This window comes from Equus caballus, chromosome 2, assembly GCF_041296265.1.
Source record: "Equus caballus isolate H_3958 breed thoroughbred chromosome 2, TB-T2T, whole genome shotgun sequence".
Lineage (NCBI taxonomy): Eukaryota > Metazoa > Chordata > Mammalia > Perissodactyla > Equidae > Equus > Equus caballus.
In genome coordinates this window covers 22036089-22048760 of record NC_091685.1, presented here as the reverse complement: position 1 = coordinate 22048760, position 12672 = coordinate 22036089, and the positions used below count along the sequence as shown (strand labels likewise).

At 41.0% G+C, this 12672-nt stretch overlaps 1 long non-coding RNA gene across 1 annotated transcript; it reads right to left on the bottom strand.

The window, feature by feature from the left end:
* Positions 1–7983: 7983 nt before the first annotated feature.
* LOC138920513 (uncharacterized) lies at positions 7984–12351 on the bottom strand. The gene is made up of 2 exons (XR_011431800.1): positions 12181–12351; positions 7984–11653 (listed from the first exon to the last, which is right to left on the bottom strand). It is a non-coding gene; the product is annotated as an uncharacterized lncRNA (long non-coding RNA).
* Between the last annotated feature and the right edge of the window lie 321 nt (positions 12352–12672).

The following is a 12672-nucleotide window of genomic DNA, read 5'->3' as shown; positions in this document are numbered from 1 at the left end:
CTTCTACTGGATCATTACCATCTTAAAAGTAAAACCTTCCCTTTATCCTATCATCTCATTTCTTCACTCTTTGCAACAAAACTAAAACCAGTTGTCTACACTAGAGGTCTCCATTTCCTCACCTCTATTTCCTCTTCAATCCACCTTAATCTGTCCACCCTTCTCTTAAACTTACCAAGGATACCAATGAGCCACGTTGCCAAATCCAAGAAACATTTCTCCATATTCATCTCTTTTATGTGTCAGCAACATTCAACATAGATGGCATTCTGTCTTTCATGAGACACTTTTCTCACTGGCCTCTGTGACACCACAGTCTCATGATTTTCCTCCTGCCTCAGTGATCCGTCTCCTTTGCTGACTCCTCCCTTGGAGGAACTTTAAATGTTGAGATGTTTCAGGGCTCATTTCGGGGCCCTGTTTTCTTCTTCTTCTCCTTGTCCATCTCCTTCTCCTTCTTTTCCTTCTTCTCCTCCTCTCCCTCCTCCTCCTCCCCGCCAAAGCCCCCCAGTACACAGTTGTACATTCTAATTGTGAGTGCCTCTAGTTGTGGCATGTGGGACGCTGCCTCAGCATAGCTTGACGAGCGGTGCCATGTCCGGTCCCAGGATCTGAACCTGCCAAACCCCAGGCCACCAAAGCAGAGCGAGCACAAACTTAACCACTTGGCCACAGGGCTGGCCCTCTGGGCCCTCTCTGAGAACACTCTCTCCTTATCTAGATAAACTATTCGAGACTTCAAGCACCATCTAAATGTTAATAATCTAATTCATTTTTCCATGGTAGGGTAGATCTCTCCTCTGAGTGCCCAACTCATATATCCAACTACTTATTAGATGCTCCACTTGGGGGATTAGCTGGCATCTCAGATTTAATATGTCAAAACTGGAACTCTTGATTTTATCAACCTAACCTGTTCTTCCCCCAGTCTTCCCCAGTTTAGTAAATAGCATCACCTAGTTGTTAAACAGTAACAACAAGGATTCATCGTCTTCATAAAATCCAAAAATCAGTTCTCCCTCCAAAATATATCTCAAATCCATTTACTTCTCTTCCTTTCTACCACTACAACCTAATCTTTTTCACCTCCAACTCTCACCTGAGTTACTGCAACCACTTTTGAACTTGTCTCCTTGCTTGCTTTCTGAGTCCTCTCTAATCCATTTTCCATATCACAGCTAGAGTGATCTTTTAAGAAAAGATAATTGAGATGTCATTTTCCTCCCCTAAAGTCCTCAGTGGCTTCCGGTTGCTCTTAGAATAAAATCCAAACACCTTATCAAGATCTACAAGGCCTGACTTGATCTGACCCCTGTCTGCTGCCCTAATCTTATCTCTCTAGTTCCCTGACCCCATCCACAGGAAGCACCTATCTGTTCTTAGGATTTATCAAGTTACTTTGTCTGCCTGCTTTTTGCCTCGGGGTATTTGGACTTGCTGTTTACTCAACCTTAGGTGCTCTTCCCCCAACTTTCTGCGGAATTATGGCTGGTTCATTCTTCTATCTCAGTTTGAATGTCACCTCAAAAAAGCCTTCCCTGCCAATCATCACATCTAAAGGAAGCCTCTCCTCTGTGTTACACAATCCTGTATGCAATGTAATATGCATAACAGCTCTCTTCACAATTTGTCTTTATCTTGTTTATTTCTTTACTTGTTTATTGTCTGTCTCCTCTGTCAGACTGGGATTCTGTCTGAGTTCTTTAAGGGTGTACCACTGGTACCTAAGACAGACACGAGCACAGAGATGCTTAATAAAGATGTGTTGAATGAATGAATGAAAGCATACTGGTGAAGAACAGGCTCTGGTTCCATCTCCAGGGCCTTGTCCCAAGATCCTTAACTTTTCTGACACATTCCCTAAGGGGTACACACTCCTTAGGGAAGTTGTGAGGATCACTTGACATGTTTAGTACCTTCTAAGTGCTCAGTAAATACTAGCTATTGTTATGAAGAAATCAGAGACCTCTAAAGGCACTTGAGTATTACAGCCCAGAAGACAAATGGAGTTCACTAATAAAAGTCTGGTTAGTGTATTGTTCTTGAAGAGACAAGGAAGAAATTTTAGAATGCATTTCAAAAGACAGTCTATCCTTGAATTTAGCAGTAGATTAAAAGAATGATCCACCACAACTAAGTAGGGTTTTTCTTAATGGGAAGAGGCATGTCTTTATATTAGGAAAGCTATTAAGATATTAGAGAAAAACTATTGAGCTGATACATCCCATCAATAAATCAAATAACAACAAGCATGTGGATGCTGAAAAGGCATTTTATAAAATTCACTCATTGAGTTAAAGTTTTTAAAAATTTGGAACAGGAGGATAATTTTTTTTCTTCTTCTCCCCAAAGCTCCCCAGTACATAGTTGTATATTCTAGTTGTAGGTCCTTCTAGTTCTGCTATGTGGGATGCCACCTCTGCATGGCTTGATGACCTGTGCTAGGTCTGTGCCCAGGATCCAAACCGGTGAAACCCTGGGCCGCCGAAGCAGAGCATGAGAACACAACCACTCGGCCACAGGGCCAGCCCCATTTTTTTTCTTTTTAAATCAGGTGTTTATAAATAAGAAAGCATACATTAATTACATAAAAATAGTTTTCGAATAGTGAAGTCATCATATTGGTTTTTTGGGGTTTTTTTGAGGAAGATTAGCCCTGAGATAACATCTGCTGCCAATCCTCCTCTTTTTTTTTTGCTGAGGAAGACTGGCCCTGAGCTAACATCTGTGCTCATCTTCCTCTGCTTTATATGTGGAACACCTGCCACAGCATGGCTTGATGAGCAGTGCCATGTCCGCACCCGGGATCCAAACTGGTGAACCCTTGGCCACCAAAGTGGAACATGAGAACTTAACCGCTGTGCCACTGGGCCAGCCCCCATCATATTGTTATTAGCAGCAGCAAAGGAGAAAACAGGGACAGCGATGCAGATGCTCCTGACAGATATAAAGGTAGAGCTGTGTTGTTTTCCTTAACTGGAAAAAAATGTTTGTGACTCCTGACTTAAAGCAAGCACAAGAGGCCTCCCTCGAGCCTGGTGGACGCAGGCACTGGGGAGGGGGTGGGGAGGATTGAAACTGTGTGGAGCTCCAGGGTGGGGTCCCTTGGATAACTGGCAAAAGGGTTTCTCCTCCCCCCTGCCAGATGAGCGAGTTCTTTTTCGGTTAAAAACAACCCAGAAAACAGGACAGCTACCAGGTAAGAAAAGAGTTTCTTAAAAAGGAACCACCATCTACAGGTATGATACAACAGTGTAAAAGGAAACAAAGTAATATTTACATGGTCATTGTTTTCACATTGGCTAGTTCTGTACAAAAAGCAGAATATTATGTGTATGAGTTAGCTGCTGCATAGATCTGAATGTTATTGATGTTATTTTTTCCTTCATTAAAAATCTTCTTTCTGAGTAATTAAACGGAATACAGTATCATTTTGACATGGATGTTACACACAGTAAGAGTCAGCAGCCTGCAAGATAGATTCCTCTTCTCCCTTCTTCTGAAAAGAAATGACTGCAGCTTCATGAATGGGAACCAGGTCTTGGGCCTGGGGTCGGCCTGGGTATGGTGGTCCAGAGCGGGTCTGGCAGTCGCAGCTGTCTGGCGGACCTGGGCCCTGGAGGACAGAAGCAGCGGGGACAACCCCAAGCCCCCCAGCCTCACCCAAGAGCTGCCCAGGAAGGCTCGAGCTGCTGGTGAAGGGGGAGCCCACCGCGTCTGGTTCCCACTCCACCAGCTCTGGCGGGCCACAGGACCCAAGAGGTATAATTCTTTTAAAAAATCTTATTATTTTAATGGTAAAAAAATGTTCAGATTGTACCAACTACCTCTGGAAATGGAAAAGCGGTAAATTCTAAATAATGAGAACAGCTGCCCCTTAGTGACCATTGACGTTGTACCAGTCACTCTATTATCTCAATTAATCTTCACAACAATGCTGTGAACTAGATACTATGATTATTCCCATTTTACAGATGAAGAAACTGGGGCTTACAGAAGCTGAGTAATTTTCTCAGCGTTACACAGCTAACGAATGATGGAGCTGAGGTTTCAGTCCAGATCTCTCTGGCTCTAAATTTCAAGCTCTGAGCCATTCTGCTATACTTCCTCCTCTTTCCTTCTGGATATTGATGCTTAGGTTCAGTTGTAGGTTTAGTTATTAATTTTTCAAAAATTACACGAGTAGTACATTTTATACATGTTAACTGCAAAAGATCCAAGTAATGAATAAGTTTCTGGAGTAAAATTCAACCCTCATTCACTCACTCCCACTCTATTGTTAAAAGTTCGATGTGTGTACCCAAAAGAAAATTCTTTTTTTTTTTTTTTAAAGATTGGCACCTGGGCTAACAACTGTTGCCAATCTTTTTTTTTTTCTTTCTGCTTTATCTCCCCAAACCCCCACTGTACATAGTTGTATATCTTAGTTGCAGGTCCTTCTAGTTGTGGGATGTGGGACACCGCCTCAACGTGGCCTGACGAGCGGTGCCGTGTGTGCGCCCAGGATCCCAACCCTGGGCCACCGCAGCGGAACGCGCAAACTTAACCACTCGGCCACGGAGCCGGCCCCAGAAAATTCTTTAATATGACAAGAAATAGCTGCCTCAGTGTGGAGATTCCTCAAAAAATTAAAAATAGAACTACCAGACGATCCAGCCATCCCACTACTGGGTATTTATCCAAAGAGCTTGAAGTCAGCAATCCCAAAAGTCCTATGCACCCCAATGTTTATTGCAGCACTGTTTACAATAGCCAAGGCATGGAAGCAACCTAAGTGTCCAGCAACAGACGAATGGATAAAGAAGATGTGGTACATATATACAATGGAATACTACTCAGCTGCAAAACAGAACAAAATCATTCCATTTGCAATAACATGGATGGACCTTGAGGGAATTATGTTAAGTGAAATAAGCCAGTGAGAGAAGGACAATCTGTGTATGACTCCACTCATATGAGGAATTTAAAACTATGGACCAAGAACAGTTTAGTGGATACCAGGGGAAAGGTGGGGTGGGGGGTGGGCACAAAGGGTGAAGTGGTGCACCTACAACATGACTGACAAACATTAATGTACAATTGAAATTTCACAAGATTGTAACCTATCAATAACTCAATAAAAAAAAAATCAGTTGAATTTCTATACACTAATAATGAACAATCACAACAACATGGATGGACCTTGAAGGAATTATGTTAAGTGAAATAAGCCAGATAGAGAAAGACGAACTCTGTATGACTCCACTCATAGGTGGAAGTTAAACATAGAGACAAAGAGAATTGATTGGTGGTTACCAGGGGAAAGGGGGGTCGGGGGAGGGCACAAAGGGTGAAGTGGTGCACCTACAACATGGCTAACAATAATGTACAACTGAAATTTCACAAGGTTGTAAACTATCATAATCTTAATAAAAAGTTAAAAAAAAGAAATAGCTGCCTCAAATAATAGCCAATATCATAACAATAGCCAAAATTAATTGATCATTTACTAGATGCTAGAGTAGTAAATACTTAATATGGAATTCTCGTTATGACTCTGAGATAGATAGTATTGTTTTCCCCTTTGACAGATTAAAAAACCAAGGACCCTGTAATCCAAGCTAACATGGTAATGTGATTTCTCACCTAGCCATTTGCAAAGCTTCCTGAATGGTGTCACAATGCCCTCCTCCTTTCTATTTTCCAGGCAGCAACCAAAATTATCTTTGTAGAGAGCAAATTTGATGCTTCTTCCTCGCCTCTTTAAAACCCTAATTGTCTTCACATTGTCCTCAGGAGAACAATCCCTAATGGCCTTCCATTCCCTGGCCATTACATTCCTCTCCAGTCATCCCTCCCTCTTGCATTCTTTGCTGCACTCACACTGACTGCCTTTTAGTTTTCTTGACTTAATCATGCTCTCATTCGAAATAATCTCTCCCTAGCCACTCTCTTCCCACTTTTTGGTTAGCTCCTATCCATCTTTCAGGACTTCACTTTTACCTGCCCTTCTCTGAAGGCCTTCTTTGACCCCAAAGACCAAGTTGCTTCATTTGATTGGTGCTCTGTACTTTCACTCTCATAACATGTGTCCTCCTTTATTGTAGAGATTTTCTAAATTGTATCATCTAGACTGTAAGATCATGAGGGCAATATCTGAGATTCTCTCTCCTTTTTTTTTTTTTTTGAGGAAGATTAGCCCTGAGCTAACTACTGCCAATCCTCCTCTTTTTTTGCTGAGAAAGACTGGCCCTGTGCTAACATCCGTGCCCATCTTCCTCTACTTTATACGTGGGACACCTACCACAGCATGCCTTTTGCCAAGCCGTGCCATGTCGGCACCAGGGATCCCAACCCGCCAACCCCGGGCCGCTGAGAAATGGAAAGTGTGCACTTAACCGCTGCACCAGTGGGCCGGCCCCTGAGATTCTCTTTTAACCACCAAATTCCCAGGGCCTAGAGCTGGGATACTCAATATGTATTTGAAAGAATGAATGAATGAATCCATTAATCTTTCCTTATCTGAACCATTGAAGTATGCCCCTAGTCATAAATGATTAATTTCAGATATTAAACATAACTCCATAGTTCAAATGTGTGTAAATTATGCTGGATGGTAGGTAGAACAATCCTCATCTAGTAATACTCTGATATGGGTGAACTTACAATTCAAAACTATAATTACAATACATAAAAAGTGTGATTATCCTGTGGTTTGACTTTTTCTGAGGCCTAGAAGGGTAGGGGATGGAGATAATATGCTTGATGAAACACATTGCTGCTCCCTAGTGAATAGTAATTGAACTGATTAAATTTACATCTTCAGCTGTTTCCCAGGGCCTGAGAAACTGTGTTGATCAGCTTAATATGTGTTAATTTCACGGTTCCAACTTTGCAGAGGCTATTCAGTTTCCGGATCTATCAGCACTTGTCTTTGTAGGTTCGTGGACACAAGAGAGGCCTCAAATTATTTTGTTAGTGTGCAGAAAAGAGGGCACCTAAGTTCCCCAAATGGACGCCCCCCTGTAATAAGTGGTTCCTAGAGGGGCCCCACTGGCATACTCTAATGGTGCAGTGAAGATCCTCACCACTAGGTGTCTCAGTGGCCGTGCCACTTCCTCCACCTCCTTGGAAAGCAGCGAGCTGCACCAGCTCCATTACTCCATTGTTGAGCCTCCAAGCAAATAACCTTTCCGAAGGGTTGATTTCAATACCTCGGTAAATTTTCCAGCAGATCTAATCAGTAGGCAGATGGCGTCTCTCAATACCAGAAACATTGGATTATCCGCAGTGTCTCCCTGCTATTGCTCTCCTTTGTTTAGGAATATCATGCTGTGTTTGTAGTACATCTCTTTCTTTATTTCTCTGTTTATTTATTTATAGGGGAGGGAGGAGTCTTAGCCTGAAGTGATTATGACGTTCGACCTCATCTTGATCTCGTTCCCACAGTGAACTAAATTTCTTCCAGGATTTCTCCACACAGGTGCTGTCGTCTTGAAGGCATTGATCACTCTTCAACTGCAGCTAAATTGACTACTTGGACTGATTTTAAAGGTCAAAAAAATTCAGAATTTAAAGAATCACCAAATGAAGGAAGATAGTGTAGAGACAGATCCTATATATATATATATATATATGAATTTTTTTTTCCATAAGGGGACATCAGAAATCAATGAGAAAGGAAAGAAATATTCAACAAATGGTATTAGAATAAGTAGTTTCCAAAAAAATTTTTTTTATCAAATTAATTCCAGATGGATTAAAGAGATAAATATATTTTAAAATCAAATCCTGAAAGAAAGAGAAAAAAGTAGAAATGAACATCAGATATTTGTCAGGAAGAGACATATCTAAGATTTAATATGACAAAACAAAGAACAAAATAAAATATCAATGAATTTCCCTGCATGAAGATTAGAAATCACCATGTAAAAAAAAAAGACAATAACAAAAATGAAAAGTTAAACTGAAAAAATAATTGCAAAGACAAATTATAGGTGGCTAATATCTTTAATATATAAAGAATTTATACAGCTTTATTTAAAAAAATCACCAAGATCCCAATAAATAAACAGCCAAATAAATGAACAAACATATGGAAAATATTCATCTTCACTGATAATTACAGAAATGCAAATTAAAATAAGATACCATTTTTCATTTAAGTTAACATAAATTGAAACAGCCACTGCTGATATAACGCTTTTGGAAAATAATTTAGCATGCCCTTTAGCAAATTCATTCTCTTTCTCTCTCTCCTCCTTCCCCCTCAGTCTCCCTCTCCCTCCAGCTCCCTCCCATCCGTCTCTTTCATTCATTCATTCATTTTTATTGAACAAATACCCTCTGTGTGCCTGCTGGAATCTAGCCTAAATTCTAAATACAGAAAAAACTTTATGTACAGATTTATTCCTCTCAACATGATCAGTAACAGTCTCAAATTGGAAACATCTTACATTGTCATCCATTGACACGGTGACCAAATGTCTTGTTTTGCTCAGGACAATCTTGGTTTATGCTTGATGTCCCAGGGTAATTATTAAATGGCGCCTCATAATAAGACAACTTTCTGGCTGATGGCAGTCAAGTATCTTGAGGAAGGGCCAGCCTTTCTAATTTGTACAAAAGCACCATTGGGATTAGCTGCTACCCATGGAGTTACTGAGGTTGGGTGATTTCTGGTTTTGTCTGTATTTTTCTGTAATTTTCAGATTTTCTAAAACGGACTTTATATGCTTATGGGCTTTACAAGCATTAACTGATTTAATTTTCAAAATCCTATAATTATTTCTTTTTTCTTATTTCACTGCTTTTTTAAAAAGGAGGAAATTGAAGACTGAGAGATTAAGTTACTTACCTAGAGTCACACAGTTGTTAAGTGGTAGAACCAAGATTTACACCCAGGCAGTCTGTCTCTGGACGTTTAAACACTAAGACCTCCTGTCCTTTGGAACCACTATATCCAACTGGGCATTTATAGGGGAATAAAGACTACCTGTGCTCATAAATGTTAATTGAAAATACTTCAAATAATAGCCCAAAAAGGTCTCTCTTTATCTCTTAGAAACAAAATATTTTCTTTTAAGTCCACGAATTAGAAACACAGTTGATTTTTTAAAAAACATGAGATGCAAAACTTCATAAACAGTAAGTAAACTGTAAGAATCCCAAATACCAACTTTTGATACATGGTTATATTTCTGATTAAATTTCAACATACATTAAATACTCGCAATAAAAATATCTGCTTTAAGTGTATTGGTGAACAAATAATATTTTTCTTACATGATTAAAGTAAATTAAACAACATGCATTACTATTTAAATGAGGAAATGTAAACAATTATGTATACTTTAGAGTATTATTAAAGATTTATAAAAACAACTATACAGAGCCAGCCCTGGTGGTCTAATGGTTAAGATTCACTGCTGTGGCTTGGGTTCGTTTCCCAGTTGTGGAACCACACCACCTGTCTGTCAGTTGTCATACCGTGGTGGTGGCTCACATGGAGAACTAGAAACTAACAACTAGGACATACAACCATGCAGTGAAGCTTTAAGAAAAAAACAAAAAAACTGTACAATGCTACCTTTAACTATATGTTAATGTAAAATAAATTATTTAACTTAAAATCACTTTTTTTAAATTGAGGTTATGATAGTTTACAGCCTTGTGAAATTTCAGTTGTACATTATTATTTGTCAGTCACATTATAGGTGCACTCCTTCACTCTTTGTGCCCACCCCTCCTTCCCCGTGGTAACCACTAATCTGTTCTTTATGTCCACGTGTTTGTTTATCTTCCACATGAGTGGAATCATACAGAGTTTGTCTTTCTCTATCTGGCATATTTCGCTTAATGTAATACCCTGAAGGTCCATCCATGTTGTTGTGAATGGAACGATTTTATCCTTTTTTATGGCTGAGTAGTATTCCATTGTGTATATATACCATATCTTCTTTATCCATTCGTCAGTCGATGGGCACTTAGGTTGCTTCTATGTTTTGGCTATTGTTAATAATGCTGCAATGAACATAGGGGTGCATGAGTCTCTTTGAATTGTTGATTTCAAGTTCTTTGGATAGATACCCAGTAGTGGGATGTCTGGGTCATATGGTATTTCTATTTTTAATTTTTTGAGAAATCCCCATACTGTTTTCCATAGTGGCTGCACCAGTTTGCATTCCCACCAACAGTGTATGAGGGTTCCTTTTTCTCCACAACCTCTCCAACATTTGTTATTTTTTGTCTTGGTTATAAAATCACTTTTTTTTTTTATCATATACTACAGAAGGACAAAATTTAAATCATCTCCTTAAAAGGGACCCTGGTATATTCAAGTGTCACCTCACCGTCTGAATCATACTACTATAGTACCAATCAATTGGTACCAGATCGGTAAATTCCCCTTGATGGACTTGAGTATTCACCAGTCTCATCTGCTATAGAGTCACAGATCATGTTGGTGGTCGGCCGTAGATATCTCATCCATTATGTGTTAACATTTCGTAGTTTCATTCTCAGACATTGGAAGCAGCATATGGAATGAAACATTCAGGTTCCCACTTCGGCTCCATCTCAGGCCATTTGCTCCTGGGCAAGTTTCTGAACTTTTCTGAGCTCCAATTTCCTCATTTGTAAAAGGATAAGGGTAATAAATACCTCTTGGTGTTGGCTTGAGGATTAAGTGAAACAGGTCCTATTGAGCACCTAACACAAGGTCTGGCTTCCAGTAAGTTCTCAATTAAAGTTAGTTATTATTATCATTATGACATCCAAGTTTGAGGAACCCAACTGGGGCTCTTATGTGGTGACTCTGGTTGGACGGGGTCAGATTTGAAAATAACCTCACTGGCTTGAGCAAGGAAGGACAAGATGAAAGCACAGCTTGAGTGACATTTCCTGAGAGAGCCTAAGGGAGCAATCTGAAAGGGCAGGGCAAAGCAGGCAAGATTATCAAGGTTGGTTGGTTTTGGGCAGGCATGCTAGGCACTGCAGGGGGTTATCTGGGGCAATCTGGATTGAATTTTAATATCCTTCAGACCACAAAGGGGATAGGCTTCCTGTCCTCCTGACAGTGCAGCAAAAGCCAGTTCGGGCACTGGCCTTCCCCTCCTAGTCACTGGGACTGCAGCAAGAGCAGCAAAAGAGCCTTCATCTCATCTGTCTCCCCTCTGACAGGCCCAGAATGGAGCCTTGGCTCCAGGTTAAGTGGCACAATTCACGGCTCTCATTCAATGTGCCTAGAAGCTCCATGAACCCAGTACCACATGGTGGGGGATGGGCACAACATGGGAGGCAGCATGCCTCGAAATCCCTTTGCCATCTTTCAATGTCCAACTCAGGATCAAGGTTGTAAGGATTAAATGAGATAATGCATAGTTAGTACAGTGCGCACCACAAAATGTTGGTCTTCCTCTGTACCTCCCTGCTCCACGTGACTGCATTGCGCATTGGTAGATTAAAGGTCATCTTCCTCAGGCAGAGCCTGTCACCTGCTCCTTTGGGCTCCTAAATCTCCTACTCTTGGTCTGTCCTTGTACCTATCACTCTGCATTGCATTTCTGTTGTCTGCTGACTTGCATGTTTCTTCCACAAGGCTGTGAGTTCTTAGAAGGCAGGGACCACCTCTTTGGTGAATTCATATTTTAGGTGCTTAATGAGTGTTTCAGGACTGTTAAATAAAGCAAAGTACGTTGAAAAAAGTATGCATTTTGGAATCTTTATAAACCTGGATTTGAATCCCAACTTCAGCATTAAAGCGGTCTGTCCCCAGTAAGTTACTTCATTCAGAGTTTCAATTTTCTCACCCGAAAACAGGGATGACAGTAACTCCCTGCTAACATTGTTGTGAGGATCAAACAGGATAGTGCAGGAAAGGATGGAGCCCCCTGGGCCTGGCCAATATTAGGTGCTTAGTGAATGAGTTCCCTTCCCCCTCTAGGAACTTATACTGATAAGCTAAAGAAATGAAAATATAAATCTCCTGGACTCTGAGTCTCCTTCATCTGTAAAATTCTCAGCAAGTAAGAATACATGAGATAACTGTAAAGTACTATGATGTCTCTGGCTGAGCAGTGGTTGTGTTAGCTGAAGGAAAAATCTGATGTGTTATTACTGAGCTTAATTAAATCTTCTCTGCTATACTATAATGGATAAAAATACATTCTCCTTGGAGTTAATTCAAGGAGCACTACTCACAGGAGGGAAAGTCTGGGGCAGGAGTCATCAGGGAGTCTGGGCTCCACTCCCCCACCTCAGCCAGCAGCATTTCTTTCCAGCCCTCTTCATAGACGCTAATAGATCCTGCTAAGTGCATCCTCCTCCTCCCCTGGGACTTCTTTGTGAATCACCCCAGCCAGCCCAAGGCTGGAAACAGGACTCAGGATTCATCAGGCCTGGTGGATGGCTGATAGCAGGGCTGAGTCTGACAGAGGGGGTTGGATTTTAAATAAACACAAATCCGATTGGACAGAGGATAAAAGATGATGAGAAGGGGAGGTAAACCAAAGGGGTAAGTGGAGAGATTTTCCTACGAATGCCCAAGTAAGCCAGATTCCAAGGTGCACAGTGCCTCCTCCCCCCAAGTGCTGCCTTCCCCACCTACCGTCCCTCCCCCACTGCCTTTTCACTGCGTGCTGAATTTAGACCACGAACCACGTGCCTGCTGCCTCTTCAGAGCCCTCCTGGGAG